This window comes from Anolis carolinensis, chromosome 5, assembly GCF_035594765.1.
Source record: "Anolis carolinensis isolate JA03-04 chromosome 5, rAnoCar3.1.pri, whole genome shotgun sequence".
In the NCBI taxonomy this organism is placed as follows: domain Eukaryota; kingdom Metazoa; phylum Chordata; class Lepidosauria; order Squamata; family Dactyloidae; genus Anolis; species Anolis carolinensis.
The window spans coordinates 144,235,311-144,258,133 of NC_085845.1; the positions used below are offsets into that span (position 1 = coordinate 144,235,311).

A 22,823-nucleotide genomic window follows, 5' to 3' on the forward strand; every position below is an offset into this window, starting at 1 on the left:
TCTTTACAACATCCAGTATATTTTAGATGCATTCATCATATTTCCAAATAAAGTTTTAATTCTTTTTTTCTGTCTTGATTGTATCTTCATTAACAGACCCTTCTCCACTCTCTAAATATAGTGGCATTCTCAAATATTGATCATTATTTTGAATGATTTTTTAAAAAATTCAGGGCACTGGTTACTTAGCTTTCTACTCGGAAGTTGCATATAAGATTTATTTCATGAGTGTGATTTATTTTTAGAATGAACTGAGCTAATGAGTATCCTTAAATGTATAGTCAATGGGGAGTCATCAACCTACATGTGATATTTTTATGAAGCTCTTACTTAAATCGCTGATCCAAATGAAAAATGCATTACTCAGGAATCATAAGCATTTTACATACTCAGGGGGACATTTGGTTCATAAACCAATGAATGGATTATGCTTGTCCATATGTTGTTTTTCTTCCTTGGCAGACATATTTATAATCCTTATTAAACAGCATAAATAATTCAGTGTTGTTTATTTAGTAAGGTTTATGTGTGATATATAGATACCCTGTTTCCCCGAAAATAAGACATCCCCAGAAAATAAGACCTAGTAGAGGTTTTGCCGAATTGCTAAATATAAGGCCTCCCCCGAAAGTAAGACCTAGCAAAGTTTTTGTTTGGAAGCATGCCCACCAAACAGAACATTACAGCCTGCAGGATCAGTAAACATATGTACCATAGATTGTTGTACATGGGAATAATGGTAGTAACAAGAAATTATTGATATGATTCAGAGTTTGTCTGGTTATGCTGGTTTGTGATGACAACTACTGTACAGTATATAATCATTGTTCATTTTTTTGTTCAACAATAAATGTAAATTCTTCATGGAAAAATAAGACATCCCCTGAAAATAAGACCTACCACATCTTTGGGAGCAAAAATTAATATAAGAAACTGTCTTATTTTCGGGGAAACACGGTATTTGCCATTAAAAATCACTAACATCAACAAAAATTAAGGTTGTCATTTTAATTCATTTAAAGGAAAAACAGACAAGTGCAAAGTACACCAGATAAAGGCCTTTAAGAGTTCTGTTTGCAGTCTTTAGCAGTAGTTTTCTGGACAAAATACATTGCCCTGTTCAGATTCTGTCTGTCTTAAGGTACATGTCAACAAAGTCAGTATTAAATATTGTTTCATATTAATTAGAACATAAGATACTATTACACTTTTAAACTAGATTGTGGGGGTTTTCTGTATTGTGGATTTATTTTATAGATTTTCCATAGCTTTTTATAGATTTTCAAAGAGACGTTGTGTAATCCATAGTAGTGGAAATGGAAATGTTATGGTTAGAGAAAGGTGAGCACAATAGTTTCTTACAGAAAGTATTAAAATATCACCAGAAATGAAATATAATAATGTTCCTTCATTTAAGTATAACTTGTAATCAAATTCATTCAAATATGAAATTTGGCATGACCACTAGGATTTTTATTTATATACCCCCCCCCCCCCAGCGATTTCACGTCTTTCAGACTGGTCAGAAAAAAGATGAGTGAGGACATGGTTTTAGGCATGGGTTGGATTGTCTCTATTAGTGAAATTAATGATTTGTTAAGTAAAAAAAAAAAAGAAATCAAACCGAAGGCTTTCCTCCCTTATATTTTCAAGAGAATTAGATGAGGTTTGATATATTGCAATTAAGACAAAACAAAATGGTGTACTTTATTGTTTCTTGTAATTATGTAATAGCACAAGTTATGGAAGAATGTAAGAAAACCCTCCTTTCTCCAAATTGTATGAGTATCTTTTGTGACATCGATAAAGGTGCTTGGTAATTACCAGGAGCTCTCTGGAGTTTTGTGGCCATTGCTGCAGTGATATGCCGTGGATCATGGGAAAATAGGATGGTGAACAACCCCATCTGTTCATACCAACCCTGAAGTTTGGGGCTGCAGAGGTTCATTGAAGCTCCAGAGCATTGGCTGTCTTTCCCTAAAGTGGGGTAAAATTGGGTTAATTGGTAGTTCAAGGCAGCGTTTCTCAACCTAGGGGTCGGGACCTCTGGGGGTGTCACAAGGAGGGTTTCTGAGGGGTCACCAAAGACCACCAGAAAACACATATTTCTGATGGTCTTGGAAACCCAAATCCCTCCAGTATTTTCTGTTGGTTAAGGCGGGTTCTCTGTGGGAAGTTTGGCCCAATTCTATCATTGATGGGGTTTAAGGGGCTCTTTGATTGTAGGTGAACTATAAATCCCAGCAACTACAGCTCCCAAATATCAAGGTCTATTTTCCCCAAACTCCACCAGTGTTCAAGTTTGGGCATATTGAGTATTCATGCCAAGTTTGGTCCAGATCCATCATTGTATGGAATCCAGTTTTCTCTGGATGTAGGTGAACTACAATTCCAAAACTCAAGGTCAATGCCCACCAAACCCTTTCAGCATTTTCTGTTGGTCATGGGAGTTGTGTGTGCCAAGTTTGATTCAATTTCATCGTTGGTAGAGTTCAGAATGCTCTTTGATTGTAGGTTAACTATAAACTATAACTCCAAAATGACAAAATCAATCCCTACCCCCACCCCACCAGTATTCAAATTTGGGTGTATCAGGTATTTGTGCCAGATTTGGTCCAGTGAATGAAAATATATCCTGCATATCAGATATTTACATTATGATTCAAAACAGTAGCAAAATTACATTTATGAAATACAGTAGAGTCTCACTTATCCAAGCTAAACGGGCTGGCAGAAGCTTGGATAAGCGAATATCTTGGATAATAAGGAAGGATTAAGGAAAAGCCTATTAAACATCAAATTAGGTTATGATTTTACAAATTAAGCACCAAAACATCATGCTTTACAACAAATGAATAGAAAAAGCAGTACAATACACGATAATGTTAATGTAATAATTACTGTATTTATGAATTTAGCACCAAAATTTTGCAATTTATTGAAAAGTTGACTACAAAAATGGCTTGGATTATCCAGAGGCTTGGATAAGCGAGGCTTGGATAAGTGAGACTCTACTGTAGCAATGAAAATAATTTTATGGCCACCACAACATGAGGAACTGTATTAAGGAGTCGCAGCATTAGGAAGGTTGAGAACCACTGGTTTAAGGGATTCAAAGGAGGAAACGAATTGGACCAGAAACAATCAATGAAGACTAATGATTTAGCTAGTGGAATAGGTAATTGATTCAACAGTTCACAGACCACCAATCAATGATGTTTCTTCCCACATCCCTATTTCATTTCACGAACAGAGAGGGTTTTCCAGCAGTGCTTCAGCATTTTAACTAGAGAAAGAAAGAGGTGTTTTCCATCTTTTAAAATCATGATTTATCAATTTAACCTGTTCAGAGATTTTTGGATATAAACATTTTAATGAAAAGAAAGAAAGAAAGAAAGAAAGAAAGAAAGAAAGAAAGAAAGAAAGAAGATGATTCGAAAACCTTTGCCAATCTACTGCAAATCATCTATAAATATACTAGTAAATCCCAACCTATACTCTGCTGACCTTGGATTGGAAACTGATGCTGAATGGGGTATATTTGTGACATTTTCTGGAGATAATTTACATATAAACTACAGATTAATCCCAAAGACAACTCCCAGAAGTCCTAGCCAGCTTTTCCAATGGCCAGGAATTCTGGGAGTTGGAGGCCAATACAGCTTGAGGGTTATAGGTTGTGCAGGCCTGAAATATGACATAGTCTAAACCAGATTTAGATTTTATTGTAGCCTGCTCTTTTCCTTGAGCTCCTGGGATTGGAAGATGCCTCATGGGAAAACTTAAGTAGACTGCTATAGATATCCTTTTCCCACAATGTCCTGCTTTTTCCTCTTCTAGATTTTATTTCTTTGATGCTTTCTTTCTCATTCAAATCTTGCAGATTTACAGCTGTGGGATTTGGATTTTAACTCACATCATACAAACTCTTTTTATGAGATACTGGACACTTTTTGTCCCCACTTCCCAGTGACAGTTATGATGTACAGCTTACTTCAGGTAGAAAGTGGATCTAAAAGAACGAAAAAATAAGTTGCTTAGTGTATCCTAAGATTTCAGAACAACCAATCATAAATAGTTGTGATCATGGCTGTGGTTTGCCTTTTAAGTTGTGAACATCCAGAGTTGTGACAGGCTGATTTCAGCAAACTAGGTCTTTTGAGACAAGTATTATCTGTTCCACAAAAGCAATTGCAAGCCTGCTGAGCTGTTTTAGTGCACTACTTACTTGAATTACATTCTTATCTGTGGCATCTTTTTTCCATTTTGATATTTTGTAACCATGAGACATTTCTACTGGCTGATCATTATGCATGAATTATTCAACTTTGCAATTTGTGTATAGATAAGATTTTTAAAAGAATTATCTTGTTTCTAATATGTAGTTCTTGTCTTTTTTCTGCTAATGCAGAAAATGGTTCTAATTCATTTAAATATAAGCATGCATGCACATTAACAAATCCCAGTTAAATCCATAAAAGTAGTATCCAACAACATAATATATTTCCTGATCAAGTAATGTAAGATGGTGTATCCACCACTCAGTCTAAAGATACAGTACATGAATAGCTGGAATTCAGCTTATTCAATTAGGGTAGTCCCTTCATTTTCGCAGGCTTCATATTCATGGTTTTGATTATTTCCAAGCTTGTGAACATGGCAGCTCCATCCTCAGGAAGTTAGAGGGGGGACTGTCTGGGAGGCATGCATGCCATCTGGTTCTGTTTTGCCTGGTACCTCACTTCCTTTTCCTGACTAAAAGAGACACTCAGAGCACTAAGGAGTTAACCCAGCGTGCCACTTCACGTACCCTGCAGATCTGACTCGTCTTCCTTTTTCTGTGTTCCACAAATGTCCATTTATCTTATCTATCTATCTATCTATCTATCTATCTATCTATATATATATATATATAAATATGTTATGTTAGTTTCTGCTTTAAGGTAAACAACAAAACTAAACATCCAAAACACACGAAACTTGGCCACAAAAGACATGGTCATCCGGACTGTGTTTAGACATAGAAAAAAACAAAACAATTTAGAAATTACTAAAAAAAAACAAACCCAAAAACTGAATACTGCTCTCTGCGCACATGCGGAGCAGCCCCCACCCTTGGAATAGCTACGTCACTGACAGGCTCATGCAGCACGTGGAGCCCAACCTAATTTTTAAAACGGTTGAACGCGAGGGAGAAGGACACTGACAGGGGAGGCGGCATTGCTTCTCGCCCCACTTGAAACAGGCCAACTCAACCACATCAGGCAAGTCCTCCAGAGTGTGGATGAGGAGGAGGCAGAGGAGAAAAGGGTGCAGGGAAGCTTTCCGCATTTCCTACTTTTTACACCTTTTTTTAATTTTACTTCAGTCAGGAACTTCTTTGACAAAATGGGTCCCCCTCCCCCTTCTGCGACTCGCCCTCCCTCCAGCCAGACCCGTCCGAAAAGGCCAGAGCATGCACACTGGCAGGAGGAGGGAGGGAGGACAGAAGAGCCAGGAGGGAATGCCCAAACGGCACCATTACTTCATTTTGCCTCAGTTTACTTACCAGGCGTGCTCCCAAGGCCTGCGAGACCATCTGTTTAAGTTCAATCAAGTGCTTCTCAGTCAAAATGGAGCCCCCTCCCCCTTCTGCGGCTCTTCCAGCCTCCCTCCCACCCTCCCTCCGGCCAGACCCGTCTGAAAAGTCCAGAGCGCACATGCTGGCGGGAAGAGGGAGGGAGGATGTAAAAGCCGGTAGAGAATACCAAACGGCGTCATAACTTCAGTTTCGCCTCAAGCGCTTCTCTGACAAAATGGGCCCCCATTTGGACTTCAACTCCCACAATCCCAAACCGGCTACTTGGCATTATGGGAGTTGAAGTCCAAAACACCTGGGGAGTCCAACAAGATGGCTCAAGCCCCTACAGTCTTATAAGCAACAAGGACAATACATACTAATCAGGGAGACTACTTCCAACATTCTGAAAACGGAAATTCCAAACAGGACACACTCAGGGCCAGCTAACGCCTCCCAACACAGAATTCCTCCAGCCAGGAAGCAGCCAGGCTATCACGCTACAAGCCCATTACATGCTAATCAAGGAGACACAATGCAGCATTCATTCTTGCCTCCGACAGACAAGAGTTCTTTCTCCCACACTGGACAAACTGTATTCCACAAGTATACAAACAATACTTGCCAGTCTGGTTCCTAGCAAGGGAAATCCATTGGAAAAAACCCCCCAAAACCACGCTCCCACTATTACAACACTCTAAAACCAGGACAGTGAAAACACAACCACACTCTGAAAACAAGGAAATCAGGGCCAGCTAACACCTCCCAACAAATGAATGCAAATGAACAAAACCCATAAGAAGAAAATGGCCAGGCTTTGCGGCTGTAAGGCTATTCACTGCTATTCCACCTGGCCAACAAATTATTCCCATAAACCACAGCAATGTGTGGCCGGGCAAAGCTAGTTCTTATTAAGATGCAAACCTAACATTTACATTCTTACAGAAGAATTGAGTGGGATATGGGCCATTTCACTCAGAGTGCTATAGTCATACTTTTGATTTGCAGTAACAAAAGCAGTGATCTTTGCAGTGATCTGTAACAAAATAGGGCCTTGAATAAGATTTGAAATTGCTTTTTCCTAAACAGATGAAATTATGATGTGTTTATCTGAGGAGTTTGGGTATAGAATCCAAGGGCAGCAGCTATGTTGAGTGAAGTATGAACTTCCTTCCCTCAACTGAAGAAGTACTGCAATAATTCTCAAAATATCAATTTTAGGTTATATCAGAAATAAAAGTGTATGCTGTTGTAGGTTGCATTTCTGAGGCAACATCTGAATCAAGTTTCCTATGTGATAATTAATAACAAACCTGTAGGTCTAAAAGAACAACAAGCTCAGGTTTTGATATTCTTTATATTATTTGCATGCTTTTTACAGTAAACAGAAATGACATTTTCAAACCAGGAACAGATTTTTTTTAAAGTGTTACATACTGATATTTGAGTGGCCAAGTACTGGGAAAGTTCTTCTACTACCCTTGTTTGAACTGTTAACTTCTTGGGTTTCTTGAGAACCAGAAGTAAAGCAAATTAAGTATGTTGAAATCTGTAACAGAGATACACATTAGCTCCTACCCATAATTCACACTGCTCTGTCTGCCTCCAGTGCCTCCATATTAATCGTGCCATCAGAAAGATGAAAACATCTGCAGTTGTAGACATTCCCCATTCAGTGCAAGAGCCTGCATAGTTCCGCGGATCACATTATAGAGATACAGGGCAAACATTCAATGCCCAGCCCGGGGCTGTGGCGCAGACGGGAGAGCAAGCCAGTGCAATTAACTGCAATGAATGACTGACCAGGAGGTCATAAGTTCAAGGCCCGCTCGGAGCTATGTTATTGTTTGTCTTTGTCCTATGTTAAAAGGCATTGAATGTTTGCCTAATATGTATAATGTGATCCGCCCTGAGTCCCCTTCGGGGTGAGAAGGGTGGAATATAAATGCTGTAAATAAATAAATAAATAAATATATTATTTTAAAGCTATCAGTGTTCATTACTATATGATGTCAACTCTCTAATGTAACTATGTGTTGTGTGATGAAATAATTCTATCCATCCATACATCACTTTATTTACATCCAGCCTCATTCCCAGATTAAAACTCAGTATAGCATAAAAAATAGAACATTGCAATAAAAGCACATATGGTCAAGAGGATACAAAAGTTGAGATTAAAACAGCATGAAACGTTACAATGGAATTAATATAATTTCAAATACCACATTAAAACAAGAATTCCTTTTATCTGCCCTGGATTTGCCATCATTAAGCCTTGCCATCATGCATATTTTATATATTTAATTATTACATTTATAATCATTTTAGCTGAGTACCACACTATATATTTAGTCACATGGTTATCTATACCATGCTTCATATAGTAGGCTGCAGTTCAATACACACTTACCTAAGTCCCATTTAAAACAAGTAGAAGTTGCCTTCTAAATTACTTTTACTTCAATGAATTTGTTTGGTGCACAGAAAATAAGTTTCAAGTGCATGAATATTTCCAGTAATAATTTTGTCTAAACAAAATCCTCCTGAGGTCAAAAATAGATGCAACAGTTGGTTGATTTATCATGACTGAAATTTTTTAATTTGTAAAGGTAGTAGAACTAATATGTGATCAAAGGGTTTTTTTTAAAATAAAAAAAAACCATGGTCATATGTATTTTGTAGATAGCTACTATTTCAGAAATCAAATGACAAATTTGGGGATGTGTTTTGAGATATCTGTTAAGTATAGTGCCTTCTTTCCTTGAATGTTTTGAGTAGCCCACTGAGCAGCTACTGTTTAGAAAGTAATGGGTCACAGTAGGAGGCTGAAAGGGAATGGGTTCCAGAAGCATTTAGTGTTTAATGGGGCTACTGCTGTAGTGAAGCACTGTGCAGAAATAATTCTGATTAGACTTGGTCAATCAAGCTACAAAATCAGACCTGTCCTTCTCCCATTCATGTTTAAAGAACAGAAAAGTGTCATTGTTCAAAGTAAAAACTTAGAACTTTCCCGGAAAATTAAGTTTAAAACATACAATTCAATTCATTTATGTATTAAGTAGATAGCAATATTGTTAGCTGTAGAGAGGGGAAGAAGGAGAAAGTCCAGATTAATTATAAAAACAGAATGGTAAAATAAGATTTATAAAGTAATACTTTGATTTATCCAAACAACGTTGCCAAAGATCTGCCAATTTCACTGGAAGACTTCAGCATGTCCTCTTCTGAAACCAATGAAACTTAGAAGTGCACACTTTTGAAAATGTTGTCATTTTAGGTTTTCTTTAAGAGCAAACAAGGTCTATTAATATTAATTTTTCATCCTGATTAATTTGCAGTACAGATCTAATTTGATTTAATATCAGAAAGTACCATTAATTTTTTTTGCCACAGATGTGTTTTATCTAATAAGTAATTAAAATGAGGTAGTGATCAAATGTATCTAGAATGGCCACAGTTAACAAAGCAAGATCAGAGTATATCTTATGTGGGAGTCATGCGGCTGTGCTTGTTGTTCATTTCTCTGACAATATGCTTTGAAGTAGATTTGTTACATGAGGATTGTCCTTTTGTGAGGATACTGAACTGATCTTCAAGGAAACAAAGTGGGCTTCAAAGAAGCTTGTATTGTTTTGTGTATGCAGAATGGCAAGGGAAACATTTTTTAGTTGACTTTTTGGAACTCACATTGTGTGCTCCCTTGGCAAAGAGATACATTGTATTTATAGATGTCATATTTTTCCACAGAGGGAGGTTTGAAAGACATCATTGTTCTTGACTAATTGTGTCAAGGCAATTGTTTGAAAAGCAAAGTAGGGAAAGTGATAAATGTGGTCCATCAACCTTGTGTATAATGTGGTCATTTCTTCAACCCGTCCTGACTCCCTCTTAGAGAATTTGCCTTCCCAACAATGAAAGACTCCTTTGTCCCCATAAAGAGATTATTTTTGTGGAGTTCCCATCCTTATCTGACTAAAACCAAGCACTGGTCTAATTAGCAAACACTATAGCACAAAGTTTAATCAATATAAAATAACATCTTAAGATGGAAAAATAAATCAACCCGAGGCCATATTCAGGATAGAAGAAGACTTCAAGGGAATCTTGATCTGTATCTCATTCCACTGTTATTCATCCTTTGAATTAGAAGCTACAGGAATACCATTTTGGGGTAACAAATGCTACTACTTAAAATGAAATAGAAACATTTTTGAATGAAAAGTTGAGCTACTAAGCAGATTTTCTTGCTTTTAAATAAATACAGAGAAGCATTTAACCCCTATTGTAGTGTTACAAAGCCTTTGCTGATCACATAGTAAAGCCTGGGAGGTCCAAAGAGGATGTGATTGGCTGCTTGAAGAGTCTGTTTTGTACATCTTCTTGCATGCAGTCTAGCAGCAACAGAGTTCGACAGGGGAGAGGTTTACCAACAGGATTACAAAGAAAGAAAGGAGGAGTTTTCAACCAACATTTTTTCCCTGTCAAGAGATGAAAAGCAGAAATAAAGTGCAGGTTTGTTTAAATTATGCTACTAAATCTAAACAATGCTCAGTTTTGTATTCACAAATTGTTTGCACCAGTTCTAAAGTTCATGTGTTTTGAGAGATGTTAAGGACTGAAATCAGGAGCCTGTTATTACATTAGATCCAGTGTGGTATAGTGGTTTTAATGTTGGATTAGGATACTAGGGTCCTTGGACCCCTGCTTGACGGTGAAAACCTACTGAGCAATTTCAACCAAGTTATACACTCTCAGCCTCAGAGGAAGGCAAGGGCAAAATCCCTCAGAACCAATTGTGCCAAGAAAACCTGTAATAGTTTAGAATTAGAAATGACATGAAGGCAAAATAACAAGAACCATATGGGGGTATTATCTTAATGAAACCCAGAGGCAAATTGAAAACAATAATGAACCACCAAAACCACGAGAAAAGTGTCAGTTGTCATCTCCACAGTAAGAAATTGATCCAGTCTATACTTGTATTATTATTCTTAGCTCATTTGTTTGTTTTTCTAGATAAATTTCATGTAGGTAATCATTGTTCCTTTGACTGCATGTTTGTTAACATTTAACACAACCAGAAATTAAAGTATTTATACTTACTACAAATATTTTTAAATTGTCTTTGCTTATACAGTATTTGTATGAACTGATAAAGTTGTCTTACGCATACATCTTTAAGCAAATCTGAATACAGTTTTATGTTCACAATGCTGTTCCACTGTAATTTTTTGTAATCATATATTGCTGTGTACAACTGCTAACTTTAACCTGTACCATTCTTTGAGAATTGCTCCAATTCTGAAGTCTAGCCATTATATGCCATTTAACATGATGTAGCTGTCCTAGACTATCATGTTTCTTCATACGTATGATCAAAACAATTTGAAAGATTACTTTGAATGAGCTTCATTGCAGGTAATAAGATTTGTTTATGAGTTTTATTTAATGTATGGTAAACAGTTTAAGGCAGAAAATCAAAATAAACCTGTTGTGTAATTTTTGCAAAATAGACATTTTATTAAAATTACATAGAAATAAAAGCATTTAAAATGAGGAAATAAGAAAAGCAAAGTACTGTATCAGGGAACAGTAAAGGTTTATATTTGATTCAAAAGCACAGTATAATATTTTATACTGTCAGATATTTTATCTGCTTCATAAGAACACTGCATTAATTCATATGAAATGTTTAATTCATTCCAGCCAATAACTAAACACTTACAAGTCCCATTGCTTTAGTAAATGGTTCCCTCTCCCATTGAAAACAATAGAAGTTTGTCCTGATCATGGTCTGAATTAAAGAGCTGGTTATGCAACTCTATATTAATTATGAATTGCTGTGTTTAATATAATTGTCTTGAGATTATGAAGCACTTATGCAGCAGTAGCAGTTTTTTGTGTTCATGTATATAGTCTTTCATATTTTTAATAATTTTTACTGGTGGCAGTGTACTTTGTTATGGTTACTGTCATGTATATACAGTAGAGTCTCACTAATCCAAGCCTCGCTTATCTAAGCTTCTGGATAATCCAAGCCATTTTTGTAGTCAATGTTTTCAATATATCATGATATTTTAGTGCTAAATTCGTAAATACAGTAATTACAACATAACATTACTGCGTATTGAACTATTTTTTCTTTCAAATTTGTATTATAACGTGATGTTTTGATGCTTAATTTGTAAAATCATAACCTAATTTGATGGTTAATAGGCTTTTCCTTAATCCCTCCTTATTATCCAAGATATTCGCTTATCCAAGCTTCTGCCAGCCCGTTTAGCTTGGATAAGTGAGACTCTACTGTAGTTAGCCTCTGAGTTAAAATGTGTAAAACTCAACTATTTGTCTTTTCTTGCTGTCTTTGACATAATACTCTTAAATTGTCATTGTAATGAGGCTTCTATTATATATCTTTAATTTTAAGGACTTCTGTTATAACTTAATTGAGTATTAATTTTTGCATATGACATAGGCCCCATCTACACTACGATATCATCCAGTTTTTGAATATCCTTGAACTACTAAGGATATTATCTGATTTTCTATCCTTGGCTAAAATGAAGATTGAATTTACATGAAAAAATCTTTCCTAATCCACTCATCGAGCTATTGGACTAGTTTAGCCAACATAATAAGCCATGGATCTCTGGGGACATGGTTTTGAAGTAGCATGCTGGTGCACACTGTCTGGAGAAGCTAAATAGATTATGGAGCATTGCTCTGTGAAATATTTAGCATGACATCTTAAAATGGGTAGTTTCTTCCCTAATTTCCATCTTTTCTAAGAAACTAGTTTGCCTTAGGCTTTCCTCTGTCAACTGTTGTGAGAAAAGCAAACTAGAGAGGAAAGTGCATCCATATTCAGACAATAAACTAAGTAAACAATAAAGTAAACCACACCAGCTGTGATGCTTGTTACAAGCCCTGCTGACCAACTGACCTGCAGTTCCATGACTTGTTGAGTTCTCTGAACTGGGACATTGTTTTGTGAAAGGACTTCATTTAGTACCTTGCTGCCAGTATATTTATAAAACAAAAGGCTAAAACATAGGTTGTTACCATGCCATCAACAGGAAAAGAGGATTTTGAGTTCTTATATCATACATTTTATTTGGCCAACCTCTTAATAAAAGGGAATTGAAATACTCTAAAGCATTGTGGTCCAGTTCGTGGCCCGCAGACCACATGCGGCCCACCAATTCATTTTTGTTGGCCCTTGCCCTTCTTACTGGAAGAATATTTTAATTTAACATTTGGAAAAAATCATTTACCCTTCTTACTGTTTTAAGTTTTAAAAAAACGTTTTCTTTCTGGAATGTCTCTGGTTCTCACATTCCTATACTAAAGTTTCATTGGCACTCGGGTAACTAAAGGTTGGACCACACTGCTCTAAAGAAACCACTTGTGCAGTTTTAGGCCCCTTCTACATTACCATATAATCCACATTGTCTGGTTTGAACTGGATTATATGAGTCTTCACTGCCATATAATCCAGTGCAAAGCAGATAATTTTGTTTATATGCAAGTGTAGAAGGGGCCTGAGGACCCTTCTTCACTGGTAAAAATCTCTGAAGGAACTGGGTTATTTCAACCCAGTTCCTCATGAGATTTTGTCCCCAACCCCAACCCAAGCCCCAGGCTTTCCCTTGGGGGATGGCATCGAGCCCCCATTTCCCTAAAAAAAACTTACCCAAGGAGCCTGTTAGCAGCACCCCCCCCCCCTTCAGCCCTACCTTCTGACGTGTCATTTTTGTGTGTCAAGAGTACTCTGCAGGCCTCTCAGGTTAGGTTTTTGGGGAAAATCAGGGGTTGTAGGGGAGGGAGTGGGTGCCATCCCACTTCTTTGGGCTCTAAGAGCCCAAAGAATGGGATGGCATTGGGCACTGGCCCCCGGGACTGCAGAAGCAGTCCCAGAAGTCAGTCCCCACAGGGCCCACACCTGAAAAGATCCAGACCTTAGCTTAAGGTCCGGATCTTTCCAGGTGTTTTATTAATTCAGAGCAAACTGGGAAATTCCAGTTTTCTCCAGATTAATTAATTTTATCTGAGTCGTAATTTGGACACCTCAGGTAAAACCAAGACAGGTCCCAGGATACGGGCCTGTCTGGAAGGGCCCTGAGTCTCTTGCTTTGCCTACCTTTCATCCTATACAAAATGAATAGTTGTATGTGATATAAAGAAGAGAGAAGTGATATCAGTGCTCTTCAGACATATGTATGAACACACAAGGGCTGCATGGATAGTGGGGATGATTACATGCATATAATCCCCATTCCCTGAATGCCCTCACACACTTGACAACATCAGAGATTTTTATCTGTTGAATGTGAAGGTCTACAGAGGGATATTTCCCACTATTGCAGAGCTCCTGCAATCATACCTTATAAGGAAAAACTCCTTATAATATATTCTTTGTGCACTCTTTTATAAACTTTGTGCATGTGTGGAGACATTGTGGAGGCAATGCTGTAATCTGCCTCAAGCCATGAGGAGAGGCGGGTAAGAATTAAAATTATTATTATTAATATTATTTTAATATCCTCATTCTCACAATTTATTTAGCTCTCTCCATGTTCTGGCTAATGCTTAAACAAAGCTACAGATAACAAAAATCTGTAAAAGTACATAATGGCATGAGGAATTGGCACATATGCAAGGTTGTGTGCCCATATTGATAGGGTTTTCCATTTCAGGTGAGCAGTGTTTGGTGAATAAGCAGTTAGGACCAGTTAGGTCAGATGTCCAAGTGATCAGGTTGGATTAGAACAGTGTTTCTCAAACTGCTCCTCTAGGTGTTTCACACTTCAGATATCCCAGCCCATTAACCAGCTGTTAGGAGTTGTGGGAGCTAAAGTCCAAAACACTCAAAGGAGCAGAGTTTGAAAAACACTGGATTATAAGATGAGAGCAGTGCATGGAAGGTGCAGATTGCATTAAAAGCAATGGACAAACATTAAAGAAAGCAAGGGCAAGAAAACCACCCTATAGGCAATGGTCTTCAAAAGACTGCAGCTGAAGCTCTTAAAATGTATGTGGCAAAGTCCTGGAAAACAAAGAAACAGTGAAATGCAATGTGGGTTAGACTTTAGTGCTCTGTGGAATATGTTTTGCTCATCTGGTATCCTTGAGATATTTTGAATGAGAGCCCCCATCTTCCAATCTAGTATGGCCATTAGCCAGGGATAATAGGTTGTACTTTTAAAGATCTGGGCTCATCAGCTGCTGGAAGAGGTTCCTGCAAAGTGACCAATCTCAGGAGCAGGTGTACAAAAGCAGAGAATATTTGCCAAATCCTTGAGCAAATGCATAAAACTTACTGAGCAAATAACCTGCAATCATTATCTAACAATTTTCACACATGTGTTGTGGAGCAGCCACAGCTGATTCTTCCTATGAGGTGCCATGATTGCCTAATTTGATGCAGCTGACATCTTATATACTAGTGGTTATGGAAATGTGGCCTTTCAGATTCTGTTGGACTGCAGCTTTTATCAGCCATAGTCAGTATATCCAATGATGTGGGGGAATGGGAGCTACAGTCTAACAATTTACACTCAGACATCTCTTTTCATGGAGGTCCTAAATAGCTCTTTTCTTTTATTTCATGTAAATGCTCGATCTCTGTAGATAATATTTCCCAAGAATTCAATAGAGATTATAATAACTATGCTTTGTTTTTCAGGTTAGATGTGACATTCTGAAAAATAGGTCTGATATTTACATGTAATCATTTTTAAGTGCACTCTTTCTTTGTGGTGATTTGAAGATATAACATAAAGATATTTGACATAGTAGTACCCACTCCTAAGAAAATATGACTCTTGTAGTTTGAAGCTGAGATCAGCTGAACTTACTGTTTTCTTGGGGCCATTTTACAGTATTTAAGCATATAATCATTAAACATGTTTTCATTTTCTTTCAGATACAATGACCTCTCAGAAATCAAGTGATTAAAAAGAGGAGGTGAGACTTGGGCTGTCCTGGCTTACTCTACTTGTACAAAGGTAAACCATGTCCTCCACTAAGTTTTTTCAGCTCCTAGGAAAAAGCCAGTTTGAGAACTATTATTTCATAGATATGTTGTATTGGAAAATAGATGACCCTTTCATTCATATTTATTTTCAAGTGTTTATTTGAGGGAAGCAGGTGCCATTTAGCATAAAATATTTGTGTTAACTGTGAATTCAGGATTGGATACTGTGATTGATGGTGCTGTGTATATCAAGGTCACTAGTGGGCAGTAGGTGAAACATTGCATTTGGTGTCTTGACCAGCAAAATACAAAAGTCACAAAATTGCTCCCATGCTTCAGATTTAGGGAAGGAACAGGGCATCTGCCTATTAGCATGTCATTAGTGAACCACTTTTTAATGAAAACTCAAAACAGACAATTCCTGCTAGGCAGGAACTGCCTTGATTTTCATGACTTGTTTTTATTGTTACTTATCTGTTTTATTGCTTTGTTCTATTGTTGTGGACTGGGCTTGGCCCCATGTAAGCCGCCCCGAGTCCCTTCGGGGAGATGAGGCGGGGTATAAAAATAAAATTATTATTATATTATTATAGTAAGGAAACACTAGATGTTGTCTGGCAAGTAGGCCTGAGCTATCTCTTTGTTATGATCTAATTTTTTTGACAATGAGATTCATTTTCAGAAACCCATGCTTATGAACTTGTCTACACAGATAAAAACTATTGTTCTCACCTCATAGCTATCTTGAACTTGACACGAGACTTGCAACCCCTTGAACAGTGAAAACACTTCTTTTAGGCTTTAATACAAAGAACAAAACTCACTTCTTGCTCTGCAGTTTCAAGGAAAATCTTATTTGTTGCTATGTTTTGCTATGTGTGTACAATCTAGAATGAGCTTTTTTCAACGAGGCTGGGGGACACACGCAGATTGCTGAGTTGTAAATCTGGTCATTTTATGTATATTCACTGCTACTTGATGGGCTATATGCTTTCTAATATTGATGTTTCTTTTATTTTTGCACTGGCAAGTGGGAGATTGGAAGGGAGACTCTTGCCTCTTCTTTTCTGCTTTGGTCCACTGACACTGTTGTCTTCCCAGCCAAAAAAGCTTCCTGACTGAGCCCCACTGGTGAAGTGTCTTACTCACAAGAGGTGCCCAACAATGAGATCAACAATGTGGATGTTGATTGAGTTGCCTCATTCTGATGTACCAGCAAGCAACTCTTCCAACGGGACTCTGCCAAGAAGATGTTTAACTGGTTAGGCATCAAAAGGCCAATCACTTAGGGAGAGAAGGAGAAATATAAAGGGCACTGATTTAAATTTGAGGCGTGGACAGCAATACAATATCAGTGCAGCAGATTACAGATAGGTCTGACATTTAGGGGGTGAATCCAGGACAAATCCAGAATTGAATAATCTGAATTATAGCTGGATTATTTTCATGGTGTAGACAAGGCCTATGTGGCTGCTAGTTCATTTGATCCCCTGCATCTAGCAGGCAGAAAGTGAAGCAGGTTACATGCTTGCAATGAACTACTTTACATGGAGTCTCCAAGCAAGAAAGCAATAGGATTTACTGCGGGTAAGAAAGTGCAAAGCAACCCAGAAACATAAGAATATTCTGAAATAAGTGACATGTGAAAATTTGTGAGTTTAAATAAAATAGGGGTAAATCCCCTTTCCTGTATCATTTCATCAATGAGATTATATTATCATACACACTTTAGAGTTACTAGCCAGATGGAGAACATTCTTTGATATTTCTTTGTTTATATCTTTACGTTTTACCCTTGATTATAGAAACAAAGATAACCTTTACTAGTCTATAGGGTAAAGGTAAAGGTTTCCCCTGACGTTAAGTCCAGTCATGACTGACTCTGGGGGTTGGTTCTCATCTCCATTTCCAAGCCGAAGAGCCGGCGTTGTCTGTAGATACCTCCAAGGTCATGTGGCTGGCATGACTGCATGGAGCACCGTTACTAGTCTATACTTCTTTTTTTCCTTTTCATATATGATTTGTGAGCATTAAAATCTTCCTTTGTTATCTTGAATATATAGTAGTGCTTCATCATTCTTTAAACAGTTTCCTTTGGCTTGTTTAGCAAATGTGGGTGACTATGCATAATTCAACTTGTGCTTCAAAATATGGGCTTTGAGTTTATTTTCCCCACTTTAAAAAGAGGAACCTTTCAACATGATAGATTGCTAATGGTCAAAATATGGTTAAAATTATCGTTGTATTTACTATAGTGATAGCTATAAGTTATTGACAGTTGGAAAGATGATGCAACATGACAATAATTCCTATTCCAATATTTGTCATACTCTGTAATATTGTTTAACTACGCTGGATACACTGTTATCTTCTGTTAACAAAAGGCTGCAGACCATAAACTTCAGAATAGAAATGTGAATAACTGAAATCATTGAGCCTGAAATTACTTCAGTGTTTACATTCCTAGCCACAAAGTCCTGTGCACACGTAGAAACTATAATATGTGTGTGGAACAACTCCTCCTCCTCCTCCTCTTTCTTCTTAATCTTTTGTGTTTAATGCCATTCTGCTATCATACTAACATACAGTTGGTAGCAAAAGAATTAAAAAGCACACAATCATGAAACAGGTATGGAACATTATTAAAAGATTATTATTATTAATTCCTACTTTCCCTCTGTTTTGATAAGAGACTTTCAAAATACATTAGTGTCATTTTTTTTATATATATATATAGAAATATATAACCTACTTCGTAGCACACACCACTCAGGATGGCTTGTATAAGGACAATTGTATATGTTCCTGTTCACAGTGTTGCATCCAAAGTACACAGGTTACTTTTTTCAAATGGGAAATTGTGTAAACTATTTGTGCATTGGAAGGTTGGGTGTGTGATGACTCATGGGCCATGTAGTCCCGTTCCTAGTGCTGTTGTGACAGATGAAGAGGAAAACTTGGGTTTCCCACCATTTCAGCCAGAAAAGGAACTTTCCCAGCCAGAAATGGAGCCCTTGCACCTGCAGGAGGGTTGTCTTCCAGAAATCTGCCAAACAAGCCCTGAGTCAAAATCTCCCCCTTTTTCTCGCCGTAATTATTATCTCCAGCAAAAAGGAGTGCAGCAGGCTAATCGCAGGAGCTTGAGAATTGCAGCAAAGCATTCAGATGATTAAGCCTGCTTCCGTGAGAGATTTTAGGGAGTCATACATCTGGACACAGAGATTGACTTTCGTTTCTGATTCCCCAGAGAAGTGTTCTCTGGTGGGAAAACGAGGCCTATTTAGGTTCCTTGCTCCCGAAGGAATCTTGCGGAGTCAATTCGTCAGCTACCGGAGCAGCGTGTGTGGACAGCTACTCCTGCTCTCAAGCCTTCAATAAAGATATTAGATAGATTCTGGCCTCTGTGTATGGTTATTGGTGCTCTGCAGCCTGGGTCGTGACAGTTTGACTCCGCCAACCTAAGCACCAATTAACCTAGGCCAGAATGTCTACCGGAACCGTGCCGGGTGGCCAGCCACTCAGCTACACCATCGACAAGGAAGAAGTGGACCGCATCCGTGACAAGCTCAATGCGCAGGATGGGGAAATAAGGGGTTTGAAGGAGCGCGGAATCTGTCTCCCGGCCATGGCGTTGCCAACCAAGTTTTCTGGAGAAGCTTCTAAGGTTCATGTTTTCCGTCGCCAATGCCAGGCTTATCTAGAGGCCCGTGCTGCCGAGTTTCCCCAAGAAGACATCAAGGTGGCGTGGATTTACAGTCTCCTAGACGGGCCAGCGGCCAACTGGGCGACGGCACTGTTCGACCAAGTTTCCCCACATCTAAGATCAGCGCAACACTTCTTGGACCACCTTAAGGCGACCTGGGGGATCGAGGACAATTTGGAGGCAGCCGGCCACAAACTCCGGCGCCTCTCCCAAGGGGACAGACCCTTGTCCCAGTACATAGCCGAGTTCCGAGTGCTGGCCCATAACACCGGATGGAACGATGTAGCCCTTAGAGGACAATTTCGGGAGGGTCTCAACATCGAGATGCTGGAGGAAATCTCCAAGGTGGATCCTCCACACTCTCTTGAAGCACTCATTGATCAATGTTTACGAGCTGAAGTCATGCTTGCCAACAGAAAGCAATGGATCCGAGGCCAGAGCGGTAGGGCTGGAGCGAAACCTCCCGCCCCCACCGGCGTCCAGCCGCGTCCTGTGTGGAGACCCCCGCCACCAGCCCCATACCCCAGAGGAAGCGAGGAGGTGCCAATGCAGTTGGGCAACGTGCGTCCCAGACTAGATGCCGCCGAGAAGGCCCGCCGCCAACGCCTAAATCTCTGTTGGTACTGCGGAAACGGGGGCCACTTTGCCAGAGAGTGTCCAGCCAAAGGGAAGCCCGCCGCCCGTCTGGCGGCGGCGTCCTCCACGGAGACAAAGACATCTGAGGCGGCTGGCGCGCAGCCGGCGGGGGAAGCCAGCGACCGGGCGTAGAGAGGCTCGCTAACCCGGTCAAAAACCCCACTCAAGAGCCGCCAACCGGGGTCCTATTCCTCCTAGTGGTCACCTTGTGGTCGGTGAAAAAAGGACCCGTCATGGTCCATGCCATGATAGACTCAGGAGCCACAAACAATTTCATTGATAGAGAGTATGCCGACTCTCTGGGATTACAATATCATGATTTCAAGAACGCCCGTGTGGTGCAAGCCATCGATGGCCGCCCCCTCAAGACAGGTCCAGTAAGCCAGTGGTCGGAACCCACCAGAATGTGGATAAGGGAACACATGGAAGAGATTTCCTTCTTTGTTACCGAGGTACCCCACTTCCCTGTGATTTTGGGAATTCCATGGCTGACACTCCACGACCCAAGCATCTCCTGGTCCAACAGAGAACTGCAGTTTGCTTCAAAATATTGCCAAAACCATTGCCTTGTAGCCAAGGTCTGCCATGCCACAGACGCTGAACCCATCATCACCTTGCCCAAGAAGTACTCAGAATATTGGGATGTATTCAATGAAAAGGAAGCCGAGAGACTACCCCCTCATAGACCTTATGACTGTGCCATTGACTTGGTGGAGGGGGCCCCGATCCCGCGAGGACACCTCTACTCCCTGACTGAACCAGAACAAGAAGCTCTCAGGGAGTTCTTAGAGACAAACCTCCGCAAGGGGTTTATTAGACCCTCTCAATCCCCAGCCGCTTCCCCAGTGATGTTTGTGAAAAAGAAGTCAGGGGACCTACGCTTGGTGGTGGACTATAGAGCATTGAACAATATCACTAAGCGAAACCGGTATCCCCTGCCTTTGATCTCGGACCTCTTAGACCGGCTTCGAGGGGCTAAGGTTTACACCAAACTGGATCTTCGAGGAGCTTATAATCTAGTCCGCATCAGGGAAGGGGACGAGTGGAAGACTGCCTTCCAGACTAAATTCGGTTTATTCGAAACCCTGGTCATGAATTTCGGTTTATGTGGAGCTCCCGCAACGTTTCAACATTTTGTCAACGATATCTTTCAGGATTATCTAGACCGGTTCTTGATCATCTACCTGGACGATTTTTTGGTGTTTTCTAGATCGCAATCAGAACATGAGAACCACATCAGAATGGTGTTACAACGATTGCGGGATCATGGACTTTATGCCAAGCTGGAAAAATGCGCTTTTGATCTACAAGAGGTAGATTTCCTGGGTTATCGTGTCTCGCCACTAGGGCTCACCATGGACCCGGCCAAGGTAGCGGCAGTATTGGAATGGCGGGCGCCAACCAACAAGAAAGAGGTGCAACGCTTCTTGGGGTTCGCGAACTACTACTGCAAGTTCATTCCAGACTTTGCCCGCTGGTCTGACCCAATCACCAGCTGCATCCGTGGGAAACAGCTCTTCCGCTGGACAGATCAAGCAGAGAAAGGGTTCCAGGAACTAAAGAAATTATTCACGTCCCAGCCAATCCTTCAGCACCCAGATCCTGAAACCCCTTTTGTCGTGCAGGCGGACGCCTCCGATGTGGCGATTGGGGCTGTACTCCTACAACCAGTGGGAGATCATCTTCACCCTTGTGCCTTTTATTCCCGTCAATTGACCGCACCAGAGAGAAATTACACTATTTTGGGAAAAGGAACTTTTAGCCATAAAGGCAGCCTTTGAAACTTGGAGACATTGGTTAGAAGGGGCCAAATTTCCCATTGAAGTCCATACTGATCATCGGAATCTAGAGCATCTAAGAACTGCCCGCAAGCTAAATCAGAGGCAACAACGCTGGGCTTTATTCTTTGAACGTTTTAACTTCCAAATCCATTATGTAACCCCAGCCCAGACCAAGCAAGCAGATGCTCTGTCACGGAAACCGGAATATGCTGCAGGGCGCAAAGAGACCTTTGAGTCCCAGCTGCTACAGCCCGAGAACTTTGCCACGCTCACAGTGGGAAACACCAAATCCACTCCCATTGAATCAACTCCCTCTACTCCAGGGCCCCTTTGTGCTCAGGAAATCAGGGCTAGTCAGCAAGCAGATGCCTGGGCACAGGACCAACTTCGCCAAGGACTACATTTCCCCTTTTCGCTTAAGGATGGGCTACTTTGCTATAGAAATCATGTTTACATCCCTCCAGGACCGGGCAGGGAAAAAGCACTTCGTCTGTGTCATGACTGCAAGCCAGCAGGGCATTTCGGACTATTCAAAACCATGCATTTGATCCTAAGAGATTTCTGGTGGCCCAAGATCCGCAAGGATGTGGAAAAATATGTCAACACCTGCCCAGTATGCCAGCGCTCCAAAACAAGAAGGGAAAAGCCCTCAGGGCTTCTACATCCCCTCCCTACCCCATCTCGCCCATGGGAAATAATCTCTGCGGATTTTATCACTGATCTACCACCTTCCTGTGGATTCACCACGATCCTAGTGGTGGTGGACCTTTTTACCAAGTTAGCCCATTTCATTCCCTGTGATGGCCTTCCCACGGCCAAAGAGACTGCAGATTTATTCCTTCAACATGTCTTCAGATTGCATGGATTGCCCAAGAGTTTGGTCACAGACCGTGGGTCCCAATTCACCTCTCGTTTCTGGAAAGCACTACAAAAACTATTGGGCATAGACTCTCGTTTATCTTCGGCTCACCATCCCCAAACGGATGGGCAAACTGAGCGTACCAATGCCACTTTGGAACAATACCTTCGCTGTTATGTGAACTACCAGCAGGACAATTGGGCTTCCCTGTTACCGCTGTCAGAGTTTGCCTACAACAATGGGGTCCAGGCTTCAACTAAAGAAACCCCGTTCTTTGCAAACTACGGCTTCCATCCACGTTTCTTTCC

At 40.0% G+C, this 22,823-nt stretch overlaps 1 protein-coding gene across 32 annotated transcripts in view; it reads left to right on the plus strand.

The window, feature by feature from the left end:
• The window catches only part of nrcam (neuronal cell adhesion molecule), a 182,698-nt gene that overhangs the window by 47,970 nt on the left and 111,905 nt on the right, over positions 1-22,823 (plus strand). For 30 of the 32 annotated variants that reach the window (XM_016993845.2, XM_016993846.2, XM_062982472.1 and 27 more), the window contains exon 2: positions 15,486-15,567. The gene's annotated coding sequence lies outside the window, so the exon portion shown is untranslated. Of the gene's footprint in view, positions 1-9,950; positions 10,073-15,485; positions 15,568-22,823 lie in introns of those variants that run through there. The other 2 variants (XM_062982469.1, XM_016993836.2) reach the window with 1 other exon arrangement.